The following is a 17878-nucleotide window of genomic DNA, read 5'->3' as shown; positions in this document are numbered from 1 at the left end:
TTGAATTTGTTCCCACTACAGTTAATAAGAATGACTATGCTTATGTTGGGAGTAGTAATTATTTTATGCATGAGACTCATGATAAGAATGCTTTATGTGATAATTATATTGTTGAGTTTGTTCATGATGCTACTGGAAATTATTATGAGAGAGGAAAATATGGTTGTAGAAATTTTCATGTTACTAAAACACCTCTCTATGTGCTGAAATTTTTGAAGCTACACTTGTTCTATCTTCCTATGCTTGTTACTTTGCTCTTCATGAACTTGTTTATTTACAAGATTCCTTTTCATAGGAAGCATTTAGGCTTAAATGTGTTTTGAATTTGCTTCTTGATGCTCTCTTTTGCTTCAAATACTATTTCTTGCGAGTGCATCATTAAAACTGCTGAGCCCATCGTAATGGCTATAAAGAAAGAACTTCTTGGGAGATAACCCATGTGTTTATTTTACTACAGTACTTTGTTTTATATTTGTGTCTTGGAAGTTGTTTACTACTGTAGCAACCTCTCCTTATCTTAGTTTTGTGCATTGTTGTGCCAAGTAAAGTCGTTGATAGTAAGGTTCATACTAGATTTGGATTACTGCGCAGAAACAGATTTCTTTGCTGTCACCCATCTGGGCAAAATTCTCTCTAGGTAACTCAGAAAATTATGCCAATTTACGTGAGTGATCCTCAGATATGTACGCAACTTTCATTCAATTTGAGCATTTTCATTTGAGCAAGTCTGGTGCCTCAATAAAATTCGTCTTTACGAACTGTTCTGTTTTGACAGATTCTGCCTTTTATTTCGCATTGCCTGTTTTGCTATGCTTGATGGATTTTTCGATTCCATTGACTTTCAGTAGCTTTGTGCAATGTCCAGAAGTGTTAAGAATGATTATGTCACCTCTGAACATGTATATTTTGATTGTGCACTAACTCTCTAATGAGTTGTTTTGAGTTTGGTGTGGAGGAAGTTTTCAAGGATCAAGAGAGGGAGATGATACAACATGATCAAGGAGAGTGAAAGCTCTAAGCTTGGGGATGCCCCGGTGGTTCACCCCTGTATATATCAAGAAGACTCAAGCGTCTAAGCTTGGGGATGCCCAAGGCATCCCCTTCTTCATCGACAACATTATCAGGTTCCTCCCCTGAAACTATATTTTTATTCCATCACATCTTATGTGCTTTGCTTGGAGCGTCGGTTTGTTTTTGTTTTTGTTTTGTTTGAATAAAATGGATCCTAGCATTCATTGTGTGGGAGAGATATACGCTCCGCTATTGCATATGGACAAATATGTCCTTAGGCTTTACTCATAATATTCATGGCGAAGTTTCTTCTTCGTTAAATTGTTATATGGTTGGAATTGGAAAATGATACATGTAGTAATTTGCTATAATGTCTTGGATAATGTGATACTTGGCAATTGTTGTGCTCATGTTTAAGCTCTTGCATCATATGCTTTGCACCTATTAATGAAGAAATACATAGAGCATGCTAAAATTTGGTTTGCATATTTGGTCTCTCTAAAGTCTAGATAATTTCTAGTATTGAGTTTGAACAACAAGGAAGACGGTGTAGAGTCTTATAATGTTTACAATATGTCATTTATGTGAGTTTTGCTGCACCGCTTCATCCTTGTGTTTGTTTCAAATAACCTTGCTAGCCTAAACCTTGTATCGAGAGGGAATACTTCTCATGCATCCAAAATACTTGAGCCAACCACTATGCCTACCTACTACATGGTATTTTTCCGCCATTCCAAAGTAAATTGCTTGAGTGCTACCTTTAAAATTTCTATCCTCTACCTTTACAATATATATCTCATGGGACAAATAGCTTAAAAACTATTGTGGTATTGAATATGTACTTATGCACTTTATCTCTTATTAAGTTGCTTGTTGTGCGATAACCATGTTCCTGGGGACGCCATCAACTACTCTTTGTTGAATATCATGTGAGTTGCTATGCATGTTTGTCTTGTCTGAAGTAAGGGAGATTTACCACTAAAATGGTTAGAGCATTGCATATTGTTAGAGAAGAACATTGGGCCGCTAACTAAAGCCATGATCCATGGTGGAAGTTTCAGTTTTGGACAAATATCGTCAATCTCATATGAGAAAATTAATTGTTGTTGAATGCTTATGCATAAAAGAGGAGTCCATTATCTGTTGTCTATGTTGTCCCGGTATGGATGTCTAAGTTGAGAATAATCAATAGCGAGAAATCCGATGCGAGCTTTCTCCTTAGACCTTTGTACAGGCGACATAGAGGTACCCCTTTGTGACACTTGGTTAAAACATGTGCATTGCGATGATAATCCAGGTAATCCAAGATAATTAGGACAAGGTGCGGGCACTATTAGTATACTATGCATGAGGCTTGCAACTTGTAAGATATAATTTACATAACACATATGCTTTATTACTACCGTTGACAAAATTGTTTCTTGTTTTCAAAATCAAAGCTCTAGCACAAATATAGCAATCGATGCTTTCCTCTTTGAAGGACCTTTCTTCTACTTTTATTGTTGAGTCAGTTCACCTATCTCTCTCCACCTCAAGAAGCAAACACTTGTGTGAACTGTGCATCGATTCCTACATACTTGCATATTGCACTTGTTATATTACTTTGCATTGACAACTATCCATGAGATATACATGTTACAAGTTGAAAGCAACCGCTGAAACTTCATCTTCCTTTGTGTTGCTTCAATGCCTTTACTTTGAATTATTGCTTTATGAGTTAACTCTTATGCAAGACTTATTGATGCTTGTCTTGAAGTACTATTCATGAAAAGTCTTTGCTATATGATTCATTTGTTTACTCATGTCATTTACATTTGTTTGGATCGCTGCATTCATTACATATGCTTACAATAGTATGATCAAGGTTATGATGGCATATCACTCCAGAAATTATCTTTGTTATCGTTTACCTGCTCGGGACGAGCAGAAACTAAGCTTGGGGATGCTGATACGTCTCCGACGTATCGATAATTTCTTATGTTCCATGCCACATTATTGATGATATCTACATGTTTTATGCATACTTTATGTCATATTTATGCATTTTCCGGCACTAACCTATTAACGAGATGCCGAAGAGCCAGTTGCTGTTTTCTGCTGTTTTTGGTTTCAGAAATCCTAGTAAGGAAATATTCTCGGAATTGGACGAAATCAACGCCCAGGGGCCTATTTCACACGAAGCTTCCAGAAGACCGGAGAGCTAGCGAAGTGGGGCCACGAGGCGGCCAGACGATAGGGCGGCGCGGTCCAGGTCTTGGCCGCGCGGCCCTGTCATCTGGGCCCCTCGTGACGCCCCTTGACCTGCCCTTCCGCCTACAAATAGCCTTCGTCGCGAAACCCCCAGTACCGAGAGCCACGATACGGAAAACCTTCCAGAGACGCCGCCGCCGCCAATCCCATCTCGGGGGATTCAGGAGATCGCCTCTGGCACCCTGCCGGAGAGGGGAATCATCTCCCGGAGGACTCTACACCGCCATGGTCGCCTCCGGAGTGATGAGTGAGTAGTCTACCAATGGACTATGGGTCCATAGCAGTAGCTAGATGGTTGTCTTCTCCTTATGTGCTTCATTGTCGGATCTTGTGAGCTGCCGAACATGATCAAGATCATCTATCTGTAATGCTATATGTTGTGTTTGTTGGGATCCGATGGATAGAGAATACTATGTTATGTTGATTATCAATTTATATCTATGTGTTGTTTATGATCTTGCATGCTCTCCGTTATTAGTAGAGGCTCTGGCCAAGTTTTTGCTAGTAACTCCAAGAGGGGGTATTTATGCTCGATAGTGGGTTCATGTCTCCGTGAATATGGGGGAGTGACAGAAACCTCTAAGGTTATGGATGTACTGTTGCCACTAGGGATAAAACATTGATGCTATGTCCGAGGATGTAGTTATTGATTACATTACGCACCATACTTAATGCAATTGTCTGTTGTTTGCAACTTAATACTGGAAGGGGTTCGGATGATAACCTGAAGGTGGACTTTTTAGGCATAGATGCATGCTGGATAGCGGTCTATGTACTTTGTCGTAATGCCCAATTAAATCTCACAATATTCATCATATCATGTATGTGCATGGTCATGCCCTCTCTATTTGTCAATTGCCCAACTGTAATTTGTTCACCCAACATGCTATTTATCTTATGGGAGAGACACCTCTAGTGAACTGTGGACCCCGGTCCATTCTTTACATCTGAAATACAATCTACTGCAATTGTTCTACTGTTCTCTGCAAACAATCATCATCCACACTATACATCTAATCCTTTGTTACAGCAAGCCGGTGAGATTGACAACCTCACTGTTTCGTTGGGGCAAAGTACTTTGGTTGTGTTGTGCAGGTTCCACGTTGGCGCCGGAATCCCTGGTGTTGCGCCGCACTACATCTCGCCGCCATCAACCTTCAACGTGCTTCTTGGCTCCTACTGGTTCGATAAACCTTGGTTTCATACTGAGGGAAAACTTGCCGCTGTACGCATCACACCTTCCTCTTGGGGTTCCCAACGGACGCGTGCTGTACGCGTATCACTATCCAGCATTCATCTATGCCTAAAAAGTCCACCTTCGGGTTAGCATCCGCACCCCTTCCAGTATTAAGTTGCAAACAACAGACAATTGCATTAAGTATGGTGCGTAATGTAATCAACACAAATATCCTTAGACAAAGCATCGATGTTTTATCCTTAGTGGCAATAGCACATCCACAACCTTAGAACTTTCTATCACTGTCCCAGATTCAATGGAGGCATGAACCCACTATCGAGCATAAATACTCCCTCTTGGAGTTACAAGTATCAACTTGGCCAGAGCCTCTACTAGCAACGGAGAGCATGCAAGAACATAAACAACACATATATGATAGATTGATAATCAACTTGACATAGTATTCCATATTCATCGGATCCCAACAAACCCAACATGTAGCATTACAAATAGATGATCTTGATCATGATAGGCAGCTCACAAGATCTAACATGATAGCACAATGAGGAGAAGACAACCATCTAGCTACTGCTATGGACCCATAGTCCAAGGGTGAACTACTCACACATCAATCCGGAGGCGATCATGGTGATGAAGAGTCCTCCGGGAGATGATTCCCCTCTCCGGCAGGGTGCCGGAGGCGATCTCCTAAATCCCCCGAGATGGGATTGGCGGCGGCTGCGTCTCTGGAAGGTTTTCCGTATCGTGGCTCTCGGTAATAGGGTTTTTGCGATGGAGGGAATAAATAGGCGAAAGGGCAGCGTCGGTGGAGGCACGAGGGGCCCATACCATAGGGCGGCGCGGGCCCCACCCAGGCCGCGCGGCCCTCTGGTCTGGGCGCCTCGTCGCCCCACTTCGTATCCCCTTCGGTCTTCTGGAAGCTCCGTGAAAAAATAAGACCCTGGGCGTTGATTTCGTCCAATTCCGAGAATATTTCCTTTGTAGGATTTCTGAAACCAAAAACAGCAGAAAATAGCAACTGGCTCTTCGGCATCTCGTCAATAGGTTAGTGCCGAAAAATGCATAATAATGATGTAAAGTGTGTATAAAACATGTGAGTATCATCATAAAAGTAGCATGGAACATAAGAAATTATAGATACGTTTGAGACGTATCAGTCCCTAGTAAGCCTCTTGTATAAAATAGCTTATTGATTAATAGATGATCATGGTTTCGTGATCATGAACATTGGATGTTATTAATAACAAAGTTATGTCATTAGGTGAATGATATAATGGACACACACCCAAATAAGCGTAGCATAAGATCACGTCATTAAGTTCAGTTTGCTATAAGCTTTCGATATATAGTTACCTAGTCCTTCGACCATGAGATCATGTAAATCACTTATACTGGAAGGGTACTTTGATTACATCAAACGCCACTGCGTAAATGGGTGGTTATAAAGGTGGGATTAAGTATTCGGAAAGTATGAGTTGAGGCATATGGATCAAGAGTGGGATTTGTCCATCCCGATGACGGATAGATATACTCTGGGCCCTCTCGGTGGAATGTCGTCTGATTAGCTTGCAAGCATGTGAATGGTTCACAAGAGATGATATGCCACGGTACGAGTAAAGAGTACTTGTCGGAGACGAGGTTGAACGAGGTATAGAGATACCGATGATCAAACCTCGGACAAGTAAAATATCGCGAGACAAAGGGAATCAGTATCGTATGTAAATGGTTCAATCGATCACTAAGTTATCGTTGAATATGTGCGAGCCATTATGGATCTCCAGATCCTGCTATTGGTTATTGGTCAGAGAGGAGCCTCAACCATGTCTACATAGTTCACGAACCGTAGGGTGACACACTTAAGGTTTGATGTCATTTTAAGTAGATATGGAATATGAAATGGAGTTCAAAGTTTTGTTCGGAGTCTCGAATCGGATCCAGGACATCACGAGGAGGTCCGGAATGGTCCAAAGAATAAGATTCATATATAGGAAGTCACTTTACAAGTTTGGAAATGATCCGGTGTATTTATGGAAGGCGCTAGAATGTTCTAGAACCTTCAGGAAGAAATCACTATGGAAGGTGGAGTCCCGGTTGGACTCCACCAACCCTAACCAGCCAACCAAGTGGGAGGGTGGAGTCCATGGTGGACTCCACCTCCTTGGCCGGCCAAGCTAAGGGGAAAGGGAGAGTCCATGTCCCTCTAGGTTTCGACCATATGGCAGTTTTGGAGTTGGACTTCAGATTGGTTTTGGGGCAAACCCTAAGGGGGTTCCACCTATATAAAGAGGAGGAGAGGGGCTGGCCGGCCACATCAAGATGACCTTGGACGCACCCCTAAAGGCACCCAAGCCGGCGCCCCCTCTCCCAAACCCTAGCCACCTCCCTCCTCCCACCTCTCCCGCATAGCTTAGGCGAAGCTCTACCGGAGATCTCCACTACCACCGACACCACGCCGTCGTGCTGTCGGGATTCCGAGGAGGATCTACTACTTCCGCTGCCCGCTGGAACGGGGAGAAGGACGTCTTCATCAACACCGAACGTGTGACCGAGTACGGAGGTGCTGCCCGACTGTGGCACCGTCAAGATCTTCTACGCACTTTTGAAAGCGGCAAGTGATCGACTATAGCAACAACGAGATCTAATCTCGTAGGCTTTGGAAATCTTTGAGGGTCAGTCTCATGATCTTCTCGTTGCTACCATCTTCTAGATTGGATCTTGGCTTGTTATTCGTTCTTGCGGTAGGAATTTTTTTATTTTCTATGCTACAAATCCCATCAGTGGTATCAGAGCCGTGTCTATGCATAGATTGGTTGCACGAGTATAACACAATGGTTTTGTGGACGTTGATGCTTTTGTTGTCTTTAGTTCGTGTACTTTGCATCTTGCGGGATGGTGGGATGAAGCGGCCCGGGCTAACTTTACATGACTGATGTCTACGGGTGCTTCTATTCTTGTAGACAGTGTTGGGCCTCCAAGAGCAGAGGTTTGTAGAACAGCAGCAAGTTTCCCTTAAGTGGATCACCCAAGGTTTATCGAACTCAGGGAGGAAGAGGTCAAAGATATCCCTCTCATGCAACCCTGCAACCACAAAGCAAGAAGTCTCTTGTGTCCCCAACACACCTAATAGGTGCACTATTTCGGCGAAGAGATAGTGAAATACATGTGGTATGAATAAGTATGAGCAGTAGTAACGGCGCCAGAAAAGTGCTTTGCTGCCCAGGACTGGCGTGTGGTTGATGGTGGTAATATTGCGGACAGTACAGATGCAGTAGAACAGTAAACAAGCAGCGATAGCAGTATTTAGGAACAAGGCCTAGGGATTATACTTTCACTAGTGGACACTCTCAACATTGATCACATAACAAAATAGATAAATGCTATACTCTACACTCTGTTGTTGGATGATGAACACCACTAATTGCGTAGGATTACACGAACCCTCAATGCCGGAGTTAACAAGCTCCACAATATTCGATATTCATGTTTAAATAACCTTAGAGTGCATGACAGATCAACACAACCAAACCAAGTACTAACATAGCATGCACACTGTCACCTTCACGCTACGAAAGGAGGAATAGGTCACATCAATACTATCATAGCAATAGTTAACTTCATAATCTACAAGAGATCACAATCATAACCTACGCCAAGTACTACACGATGCACACACTGTCACCATTACACCGTGCAGGAGGAATAGACTACTTTAATAACATCACTAGAGTAGCACACAGATAAATTGTGATACAAAACACATTGCAATCATAAAGAGATATAAATAAGCACTTCGCTATGCCATTCATAACAGTGAATAAGTATTCTGTGAAATATAGCCTAAGAGACCCACACGGTGCACACACTGTCACCTTTACACACGTGGGACAAGGAGTCTCCGGAGATCACATAAGTAAAATCCACTTGACTAGCATAATGACATCTAGATTACAAGCATCATCATATGAATCTCAATCATGTAAGGCAGCTCATGAGATTATTGTATTGAAGTACATAGGAGAGAGATGAACCACATAGCTACCGGTACAGCCCTTAGCCTCGATGGAGAACTACTCCCTCCTCATGGGAGATAGCAGCGTTGATGAAGATGGCGGTGGAGATGGCAGCGGTGTCGATGGAGAAGCCTTCCGGGGGCACTTCCCCGTCCCGGCGGCGTGCCGGAACAGAGACTCCTGTCCCCCAGATCTTGGCTTCGCGATGGCGGCGGCTCTGGATGGTTTCTCGTACCGTGGCTTTTCTGTATCGATGTTTCAGGTCAGGGACCTTTATATAGGCGAAGAGTCGGAGTCGGAGGGCTGACGAGGCGGTGACACAACAGGGGGGCGCCCCCCCCTTGGCCGCTCCAGGGTGTCATCTGGTGGCCCTGTGGCCCCTCTCTGGCGGCTCTCGGGTGTTCTGGAAGCTTCGTCCAATTCTAAGACTCTGGGCGTTGATTTCGTCCAATTCCGAGAATATTTCCTTACTAGGATTTCTGAAACCAAAAACAGCAGAAAATAGGAACTGGCACTTCGGCATCTCGTCAATAGGTTAGTTCCGGAAAATGCATAAATATGACATAAAGTATGCATAAAACATGTAGATATCATCAATAATGTGGCATGGAACATAAGAAATTATCGATACGTCGGAGACGTATCAGCATCCCCAAGCTTAGTTTCTGCTCGTCCCGAGCAGGTAAACGATAACAAAGATAATTTCTGGAGTGATATGCCATCATAACCTTGATCATACTATTGTAAGCATATGTAATGAATGCAGCGATCCAAACAAATGTAAATGACATGAGTAAACAAATGAATCATATAGCAAAGACTTTTCATGAATAGTACTTCAAGACAAGCATCAATAAGTCTTGCATAAGAGTTAACTCATAAAGCAATAATTCAAAGTAAAGGCATTGAAGCAACACAAAGGAAGATGAAGTTTCAGCGGTTGCTTTCAACTTGTAACATGTATATCTCATGGATATTGTCAATGTAAAGTAATATAACAAGTGCAATATGCAAGTATGTAGGAATTAATGCACAGTTCACACAAGTGTTTGCTTCTTGAGATGGAGAGAAATAGGTGAACTGACTCAACATAAAAGTAAAAGAAAGTCCCTTCGCAGAGGGAAGCATTGATTGCTATATTTGTGCTAGAGCTTTGGTTTTGAAAACATAGAGAGCATAAAAGTAAAATTTTGAGAGGTGTTTGTTGTTGTCAACGAATGGTAGTGGGCACTCTAACCCCCTTGCCAGACAAACCTTCAAAGAGCGGCTCCCATTTTATTTTATTTTATTTTTGGGTGGCACTCCTTCCAACCTTTACTTTCACAAACCATGGCTAACCGAATCCTCGGGTGCCTGCCAACAATCTCATACCATGAAGGAGTGCCTTTTTTATTTTAGTTTTATTTAGATGACACTCCTCCCCACCTTTGCTTTCTCAAGCCATGGCTAACCGAATCCTCGGGTGCCGTCCAACAATCACATACCATGGAGGAGTGTCTATTTTTTTGTAAAATTATGAAGGTTAATTAATTTGGGACTGGGAATCCCATTGTCAGCTCTTTTTGCAAAATTATTGGATAAGCGGATGAAGCCACTAGTCCATTGGTGAAAGTTGCCCAACAAGATTGAAAGATAAACACCACATACTTCCTCATGAGCTATAAAACATTGACACAAATAAGAGGTAATAAATTTTGAATTGTTTAAAGGTAGCACTCAAGCAATTTACTTTGGAATGGCGGAGAAATACCATGTAGTAGGTAGGTATGGTGGACACAAATGGCATAGTAGTTGGCTCAAGGATTTTGGATGCATGAGAAGTATTCCCTCTCGATACAAGGCTTAGGCTAGCAAGGTTATTTGAAACAAACACAAGTATGAAGCGGTGCAGGAAAACTTACATAAAAGACATATTGTAAACATTATAAGACTCTACACCGTCTTCCTTGTTGTTCAAACTCTTTACTAGAAATTATCTAGACCTTAGAGAGACCAATTATGCAAACCAAATTTTAGCAAGCTCTATATATTTCTTCATTAATAGGTGCAAAGTATATGATGCAAGAGCTTAAACATGAGCACAACAATTGCCAAGTATCAATTTATTCAAGTCATCATACCAATTACTACATGTAGCATTTTCCGTTTCCAACCATATAACAATTAACGAAGCAGTTTCAACCTTCGCCATGAAAATTAAAAGCTAAGAACACATGTGTTCATATGAACCAGCGGAGCGTGTCTCTCTCCCACACAAGCATTTATTCAAACAAAAACAAAAACAAAACCAAACAGACACTCCAAGTAAAGTACATAAGATGTGACCGAATAAAAATATAGTTTCAAGAGAAGGAACCTTATAATTTGTCGATGAAGAAGGGGATGCCTTGGGCATCCCCAAGCTTAGATGCTTGAGTCTTCTTGAAATATGCAGGGGTGAACCACTAGGGCATCCCCAAGCTTAGAGCTTTCACTCTTCTTGATCATATTGTATCATCCTCCTCTCTTGACCCTTGAAAACTTCCTCCACACCAAACTCGAAACAAACTCATTAGAGGGTTAGTGCATAATCAAAATTCACATGTTCAGAGGTGACACAATCATTCTTAACACTTCTGGACATTGCACAAAGCTTCTGAAAGTTAATGGAACAAAGAAATCCATCCCACATAGCAAAAGAGGCAATGCGAAATAAAAGGCAGAATCTGTCAAAACAGAACAGTCCGTAAAGACGAATTTTATTGAGGCACCATACTTGCTCAAATGAAAATGCTCAAATTGAATGAAAATTGCGTACATATCTGAGGATCACTCACGTAAATTGGCATAATTTTCTGAGTTGCCTACAGAGAATTAGGCCCAGATTCGTGACAGCAAGAAATCTGTTTCTGCGCAGTAATCCAAATCTAATATGAACCTTACTATCAAAGACTTTACTTGGCACAACAATGCAACAAAATTAAGATAAGGAGAGGTTGCTACAGTAGTAACAATTTCCAAGACACAAATATAAAGCAAAAGTACTGTAGTAAAATAAACACATGGGTTATCTCCCAAGAAGTTCTTTCTTTATAGCCATTAAGATGGGCTCAGCAGTTTTAATGATGCACTCGCAAGAAATAGTATTTGAAGCAAAAGAGAGCATCAAGAGGCAAATTCAAAACAAATTTAAGTCTAACATGCTTCCTATGCATAGGAATCTTGTAAATAAACAAGTTCATGAAGAGCAAAGTAACAAGCATAGGAAGATAGAACAAGTGTAGTTTCAAAAATTTCAGCACATAGAGAGGTGTTTTAGTAACATGAAAATTTCTACAACCATATTTTCCTCTCTCATAATAATATCCAGTAGCATCATGAGAAAACTCAACAATATAACTATCACATAAATCATTCTTATCATGAGTCTCATGCATAAAATTATTACTACTCCCAACATAAGCATAATAAATTTTATTAGTAATAGTGGGAGCAAATTCAACAAAGTAGCTATCATTATTATTCTCATCATCAAATATAGGAGGCATATTGTAATCATGATCAAATTTATCCTCCATAACAGGCAGTACCAAAAGACTACTATCATTATAATCATCATAAATAGGAGGCAAAGTATCATCAAAGTAAATTTTCTCCTCAATGCTTGGGGGACTAAAAAGATCATGCTCATCAAAACCAGCTTCCCCAAGCTTAGAATTTTCCATAGCATTAGCAACAATAGTGTTCAAAGTGTTCATACTAATATGTTCCATGGTTTTTTTATATTTCGGATCAAACCATCCATGTCTTAAATCAGGAAATAGAATAAGAAGCTCATTGTTGTCCATTATGCCTTACTAGTGTAAACAAGAAACAAAAAGATGCAATTGCAGGATCTAAAGGAAATAGCTTCGAGCACTTACAACGGCGCCGGAAAATAGCTTAGTAGCCGAGATCCGGAGTGTGAGTACCTTTTACCTTTCCTCCCCGGCAACGCCGCCAGAAAAGTGCTTGATGTCTACGGGTGCTTCTATTCTTGTAGACAGTGTTGGGCCTCCAAGAGCAGAGGTTTGTAGAACAGCAGCAAGTTTCCCTTAAGTGGATCACCCAAGGTTTATCGAACTCAGGGAGGAAGAGGTCAAAGATATCCCTCTCATGCAACCCTGCAACCACAAAGCAAGAAGTCTCTTGTGTCCCCAACACACCTAATAGGTGCACTAGTTCGGCGAAGAGATAGTGAAATACAGGTGGTATGAATATGTATGAGCAGTAGTAACGGCGCCAGAAAAGTGCTTTGCTGCCCAGGACTGGCGTGTGGTTGATGGTGGTAATATTGCGGACGGATACGATGCAAAGAGAACAGTAAACAAGCAGCGATAGCAGTATTTAGGAACAAGGCTTAGGGATTATACTTTCACTAGTGGACACTCTCAACATTGATCACATAACAAAATAGATAAATGCTATACTCTACACTCTGTTGTTGGATGATGAACACCACTAATTGCGTAGGATTACACGAACCCTCAATGCCGGAGTTAACAAGCTCCACAATATTCGATATTCATGTTTAAATAACCTTAGAGTGCATGACAGATCAACACAACCAAACCAAGTACTAACATAGCATGCACACTGTCACCTTCACGCTACGAAAGGAGGAATAGATCACATCAATACTATCATAGCAATAGTTAACTTCATAATCTACAAGAGATCACAATCATAACCTACGCCAAGTACTACACGATGCACACACTGTCACCATTACACCGTGCAGGAAGAATAGACTACTTTAATAACATCACTAGAGTAGCACACAGATAAATTGTGATACAAAACTCATTGCAATCATAAAGAGATATAAATAAGCACTTCACTATGCCATTCATAACAGTGAATAAGTATTCTGTGAAATATAGCCTAAGAGACCCACACGGTGCACACACTGTCACCTTTACACACGTGGGACAAGGAGTCTCCGGAGATCACATAAGTAAAATCCACTTGACTAGCATAATGACATCTAGATTACAAGCATCATCATATGAATCTCAATCATGTAAGGCAGCTCATGAGATTATTGTATTGAAGTACATAGGAGAGAGATGAACCACATAGCTACCGGTACAGCCCTTAGCCTCGATGGAGAACTACTCCCTCCTCATGGGAGATAGCAGCGTTGATGAAGATGGAGGTGGAGATGGCAGCGGTGTCGATGGAGAAGCCTTCCGGGGGCACTTCCCCGTCCCAGCGGCGTGCCGGAACAGAGACTCCTGTCCCCCAGATCTTGGCTTCGCGATGGCGGCGGCTCTGGATGGTTTCTCGTACCGTGGCTTTTCTGTATCGATGTTTTAGGTCAGGGACCTTTATATAGGCGAAGAGTCGGAGTCGGAGGGCTGACGAGGCGGCGACACAACAGGGGGGCGCCCCCCCCCCCTTGGCCGCTCCAGGGTGTCATCTGGTGGCCCTGTGGCCCCTCTCTGGCGGCTCTCGGGTGTTCTGGAAGCTTCGTCCAATTCTAAGACTCTGGGCGTTGATTTCGTCCAATTCCGAGAATATTTCCTTACTAGGATTTCTGAAACCAAAAACAGCAAAAAACAGGAACTGACACTTTGGCATCTCGTCAATAGGTTAGTTCCGGAAAACGCATAAATATGACATAAAGTATGCATAAAACATGTAGATATCATCAATAATGTGGCATGGAACATAAGAAATTATTGATACGTCGGAGACATATCAATGACCGCGTTCATGAGACTTGCTCCACGCTCGACATGCAACTTGTATTGCATAAGTGGCTTTGCGGGTGTCTGTCTCTCTCACCATAGTGAAGATTCAATCTACTCTTTCTATTGACAACACTAGTATCACCGTTGTGGTTCATGTTCGTAGGTAGATTGGATCTTGCTCGAAAACCCTAAATCACGTAAACTATGCAAACCAAATTAGAGGCGTCTAACTTGTTTTTGCAGGGTTTGGTGATGTGATATGGCCATGATGTGATGAAGAATATGTATGAGATGATCATTATTGTATTGTGGCAACCGGCAGGAGCCTTATGGTTGTCTTTATATTTCATGTTGTAGTATTATTTCAAAGTAGTTGTAATAGTTGCTACATGAGGTGAACAACCATGAAGACGGCGCCATGAACCTTGACGCTACGCCGACGATGATGGAGATCATGCATGTTGATGATGGAGATCATGTCCGTGCTTTGGAGATGAAGATCAAAGGCGCAAAGACTAAAGGGCCATATCATATCACATTATGAATTGCATGTGATGTTAATCCTTTATGCATCTTATCTTGCTTAGATCGCGACGGTAGCATTATAAGATGATCCCTCACATTAATATCAAGATAACAAAGTGTTCTCCCCTCGTATGCACCGTTGCTACAGTTCGTTGTTTTGAAGCATCTCGTGATGATCGGATGTGATAGATTCTACGTTCACATACAACGGGTGTAAGCCATGTTGCACAGGCGGAGTACTTGGGTTTGCTTGACGAGCCTAGCATGTACAGACATGGCCTCGGAACACAGGAAACCGAAAGGTTGAACACGAGTCATATGGATGATATGATCAACATGTTGATGTTCACCATTGAAGCTACATCATCTCACGTGATGATCGGTTTTGGTGTAGTGGATATGGATCATGTACCAGTAAACAACTATGAGGGATGTTGTATTAAGTGGGAGTTGATGGGATTCGTAGCATAGAAAACAATAAAATTCCTACCGCAAGAACGAATAACAAGCCAAGATGCAATCTAGAAGATGGTAGCAACGAGAAGATCATGAGACTAATCCTCGAAGATTTCCAAAGCCTACGAGATTATATCTCGTTGTTGCTGTAGTCGATCACTTGCCGCTTTCGAAAGCGCGTAGAAGATCTTGACGGTGCCACAGTCGGGCAGCACCTCCGTACTCGGTCACACGTTCGGTGTTGATGACGACGTCCTTTGATACATCTCCAACGTATCTATAATTTCTGATGTTCCATGCTTGTTTTATGACAATACCTACATGTTTTGCTCACACTTTATGATGACTTTATGTGTTTTCCGGAACTAACCTATTAACAAGATGCCGAAGTGCCAGTTCCTGTTTTCTGCTGTTTTTTGGTTTCAGAAATCCTACAAAGGAAATATTCTCGGAATTGGACGAAATCAACGCCCAGAATCTCATTTTTCCACGAAGCTTCCAGAACACCGAAGAGAGACCAGAGGGAAGCCAGTGGCCCCACACGCCAGGGTGGCGCGGCCAAGGGGTGGGGCGCGCCCCCCTATGGTGTGGCCCCACCAGGGCCCCTCCGAGGCTGCCCTTCCGCCTACTTAAAGCCTCCGTCGCAAAAACCCTAGACGAATAAGACACGGTACCAGAAAACCTTCCAGAGCCGCCGCCATCGCGAAACTCCAATTCGGGGGACAGAAGTCTCTGTTCCGGCACCCTGCCGGGACGGGGAATTGCCCCCTGAAGGCATCTCCATCGACACCACCGCCATCTTCATCGCCGCTGCTGTCTCCTATGATGAGGAGGGAGTATTTCTCCCCCGAGGCTGAGGGCTCTACCGTAGCTATGTGGTTCATCTCTCTCTTTGTGATCTAGTTGAATATCATCTATGTGCTACTCTAGTGATGTTATTAAAGTAGTCTATTCCTCCTCCATGATGTAATGTTGACAGTGTGTGCATCATGTAGTACTTGGTATAAGCTATGATTGTGATCTCTTGTAGATTATGAAGTTAACTATTACTATGATAGTATTGATGTGATCTATTCCCCCTTTCATAGGCTGTCGGTGACGGTGTGCATGCTATGTTAGTACTCGGTATAATTGCGTTGGTCTATCATGCACTCTAAGGTTATTTAAATATGAACATCGAATGTTGTGGAGCTTGTTAACTCCGGCATTGAGGTGCTCTTGTAGCCCTACACAATTAATGGTGTTTGTCATCCAACAAGAGAGTGTAGAGTAGTTTAAGTTATATGATCAATGTTGAGAGTGTCCACTAGTGAAAGTAGGATCCCTAGGCCTTGTTTCTGAATATCGAATCTCCGTTTATTTACTGTTCTGCTACATGTTTACTCGCTGCCATATTTATTTCAGATTGCAATTACTTATTACAATCATCCATACCACTTGTATTTCACTATCTCTTCGCCGAACTAGTGCACCTATACATCTGACAAGTGTATTAGGTGTGTTGGGGACACAAGAGACTTCTTGTATCGTGATTGCAGGGTTGCTTGAGAGGGATATCTTTGACCTCTTCCTCCCTGAGTTCGATAAACCTTGGGTGATCCACTTAAAGGAAAACTTGCTGCTGTTCTACAAACCTCTGCTCTTGGAGGCCCAACACTGTCTACAAGAAAATAAGCCAACAGTAGACAGCAAGCTATTTTCTGGCGCCGTTGCCGGGGAGGTAAGGTAAAAGGTAACTAAGCTATTTTCTGGCGCCGTTGCCGGGGAGGAAAGGTAAAAGGCACTCACACTCCAGTCCCAGGTAACTAAGCTATTTTCTGGCACCGTTGTAAGTGCTCGAAGCTATTTTCTTTAGATCCTGCAATTGCATCTTTTTGTTTCTTGTTTTTCACTAGTTAGGCATAATGGAAAGCAACTATGAGCTTTTTAATCTATTTCCTGAGTTAAGACATGGATTGTTTGATGCGAAAATTAAAAAACCTATGGAACCTTATTTGCATGCTAGTAGCAATGATATTAGTATGAACGCTTTGAACACCATTGTTGCTAATACTATGGAAAATTCTAAGCTTGGGGAAGCTGGTTTTGATGAGCATGATATTTTTAGTCCCCCGAGCATTGAGGAGAAAATTTTCTTTGATGATACTTTGCCTCCTATTTATGATGATTATAATGATAGTGGTCTTTTGGTGCCACCTACTATGGAGAGTAAATTATGTTATGATTATACTATGCCTCCTACACTTGATGAGAATAATAATGATAGCTACATTGTTGAATTTTCTCCCACTACAATTAATAAGAATGACTATGCTTATGTTGGGAGTAGTAATTATTTTATGCATGAGACTCATGATAAGAATGTTTCATTTGATAGTTATATTGTTGAGTTTGCTCATGATGCTACTGGATATTATTATGAGAGAGGAAAATATGGTTGTTGAAATTTTCATGTTACTAAAATACCTCTCTATATGCTGAAATTTTTGAAGTTACACTTGTTTTATCTTCCTATGCTTGCCACTTTTCTCTTCATGAACTTGTTTATTTACAAGATTCCTTTTCATAGGAAGTGGGTTAGGCTTAAATTTTTTTTGAATTTGCTTTTTGATGCTCTCTTTTGCTTCAACTCTTATTTCTTGCGAGTGCATCATTAAAATTACTGAGCCCATCTTAATGGCTATAAAGAAAGCACTTCTTGGGAGATAACCCAT

The sequence above is a fragment of the Lolium perenne genome, chromosome 3 (genome assembly GCF_019359855.2).
Source record: "Lolium perenne isolate Kyuss_39 chromosome 3, Kyuss_2.0, whole genome shotgun sequence".
NCBI classification, from domain to species: Eukaryota; Viridiplantae; Streptophyta; class Magnoliopsida; order Poales; family Poaceae; genus Lolium; species Lolium perenne.
This window is presented reverse-complemented; position numbering follows the sequence as displayed.